Source organism: Anneissia japonica, unplaced genomic scaffold (assembly GCF_011630105.1).
Source record: "Anneissia japonica isolate Jap-2015-1 unplaced genomic scaffold, ASM1163010v1 scaffold573_len2283161_cov171, whole genome shotgun sequence".
Classification (NCBI taxonomy): domain Eukaryota; kingdom Metazoa; phylum Echinodermata; class Crinoidea; order Comatulida; family Comatulidae; genus Anneissia; species Anneissia japonica.
Window position 1 is genome coordinate 987,538 of NW_022719802.1, and position 3,123 is coordinate 990,660.

Consider the following 3,123-nt stretch of genomic DNA (forward strand, 5'->3'; position numbering starts at 1 on the left):
GAAAAATCTAGAGGAAAAGGCCCCATTAGTAACAAAGGTTCTATCAACTGTTTGTCCAAGGACTGATGACGTAAATCACGAGAAGAGAATTGATAAATTTAACAGTGGTTTAAAGCAAATTGCAGTACAGTATGAATGTGTCCTGATCGACAATGATGAATCTTTTAAATTAAGAAACAATGATGCAGATCGATCAACTCTTGATAGAAGGGGCCTCCACTTATCAAAGCAAGGCACAAGTCGACTACTAAGTAACATTGACAAATCATACTCATTTCTTAGTCATCGTAGGAACAACATGGACACACCGAACAGTGAACATCAACAAAGACATACTCGCCGATCTCCGAAGTCCAGACGATCTCAAAGACACATATCGCTATAAACAGCAAACCTACAACGAAGGCTTAAATTACAGACCAGTGCGCCATGATCATTATTCTCAACATGTTGAGCGCTGTTGCAAGCTCTGTGGCCTATCCAATCATGTAACAGATGAATGTAAATACACTGAACCTGTACAGTGTTTTACTTACTATGAGTATGGACACAAATCTTATATACCCGGGAGAAGACCATACTTATGTGGCTCAATGAACTCACAACGACCATCAAGAGCATAGGATATCGCTGGCAATATCAAAGATGACACCAAAAAGAAAGAGAAATACAATGATGGTAAACGTAAACGCATTAGACGTGGGAAACGTAAAAGCTATAGTAAACATAATCCCACCACAGATATTGATGTTGATTTTAATATTGCTTTTAACAATGTTAATAGGATTAAAAACAAATTATATGATATTAGGAAATTTTTAATCGAATCTAAAATTGATATTTTTGGTATTGCCGAAACATTCCTCAAATCTGAGGAAGTTTTGAATATTACAAATTCAAATGGTATGGTAAAAATAGATCCAACAAAGGTGGGGGTGGCATTGGCCTCCTTGTATCTGATAAAGTAGATGTTATTAATGATAATCTTTGTAACTGGAAATGTGATTTCGAAAGAATTTGGATTCGTTTTAAAATCTATGAAAATGTTTTTAATATTGCTGTTGTTTATTTCCCTGTCGAAGGGTCCAATCCTGACTTAGTGGATGAACTCTTCAACCAATTACTTTCTGAAATACTTTATATTGAAAATGAAAATAACAATAATGATCCTAACATTTTAATACTTGGTGATTTCAATGGTAGAATCGGTAATCATATTATTGATGGTGATCCAATTATTAACTCAAATGGTGAACGCTTGCTCAATTTTAGTAAAGATACTGGCATGAATATTGTTAACTGTTCATACAAATGTCAAGGTAAATTAACTTGGTTTAGGCACCCGCATTCTAGTTGTATCGATTATGTTTTATCATCTCATTGTATGGATAAATTATTATATAAAATGATTGTTGACGAGGAAAGAAATTATCATTTAGGCAGTGATCACAATATACTTATTACCCAATTTAAATTAAAATCTAACACAAAAACTAATAAAACTCATACTACAAAGTTTGGAATGTTAAGCACGACCAAGATTGGTCGAGCTATAAGCATTCGATTGAAGAAAACTTTGACAATGATATTTGGACTAGGAATATTATTGATTTTTATGATAGTAATGTAATTTGGGAAAATGGAAAATAACTCTATTAAGAGTTGCTAATACTGTTATCGGCTCCAAAGAAATTACAAATTCTCGCAAACAATGGTGGGATAAAACAATTGATACAGCTATTCAGGACAGGAAACAAGCTTGTAAACAACACCGGGCTTGGTCAAAGCATAACAAAGAAGATAAACAATTGGGAGATGCCCTGTGGGATAACTATAAAACTAAAAAAGCTCATGCAAGAAAACTGATTAGTAACAAAATTACACAATTTCGTGTTGAAAAAAGTATAGATATTGCTAAAGCAGGGGGTCCTAGTTCTAAAAAGTTTTGGAATGAATTAAGAGGCACTAGGCATACAGCAGTTCCGTCTAACTTAAAATGTACCGATTCGGACCAGGTCACAACTGACAAAGATGTTATGAATAACATGATTATGAGTTATTGGAAAAATATTGGTAAAAGTAGTCAGTCTAAACATAATAATGATATTGTTATTAATAGCCATCTATTTGATATCAGAGAAGGTTTAATCAAAAACAATGTCAATAAACCAACAAATACACTTGATGATATAGAAATATATTTTGATGATGTTAAAAGTGCTTTGTTACGTGCTAAAAACAATAAATCACCCGGTATCGATTGTATAACTAATGAGCTGTTAAAGAATGGTGGTAATTCATTAATTAGATCCTTAACATACCTCTTCAATAATTTTATTGATAATGGAGATATTCCCAAAGAATGGAACAGAGGAATAAAAATTCCTATACACAAAAAAGGTAATAAAAATGATCTTAACAACTATAGAGGAATTACCCTATCTTCATGTGTATCTAAGATTTTTGACCGTATTATTTGTGATCGCATTTCTGAGTTTTTAGAAGATAACAGTGTCCTTACGGAAATCCAGGGAGGCTTTAGAAAAGATCATAGGTGTGAGGACCACATTTTCACATTAAAAAGCATTCTTGCAACGCGAAGTGCGGAAAATAAGCCCACTTATTTAGCATTCCTGGATTTCCGTAAAGCATTTGATACTGTTTGGCGAGGTATACGGACATAAACCACCCAGGACATAAACCACCCAGGACATAAACCACCCAATTGGAATATACCATTGTTAAAGTGGGTGGGCAACAGGGTGAACAATTTATCTATTTTATCTAGCTTTACAATAGGACTTAATTTGCTACTGTACACTTCTTTTATACGCCTTTAATTCATTCATTTCTTCTGACAACATGCATGTTGGTTAGTAATCATTGTAGATTTTAGTAATCACTGTGCTTAAAGTTTAATTTTTTTTAGTTTTCTAAATTTATTTTAATTTTTAAAATGACTTACATTAAAAATCACTTTCAATTAAATACTTGATTTAGAAAATATGCTTAATATTGCAGGTCAATTTTCTAAGAAATGGAAACTTGAATTTAATTATGATAAGTCTAATGTCGTTGTGGTCGGTAAACGAACTGACAAACTTAAAAAATGGCCACTAGGTA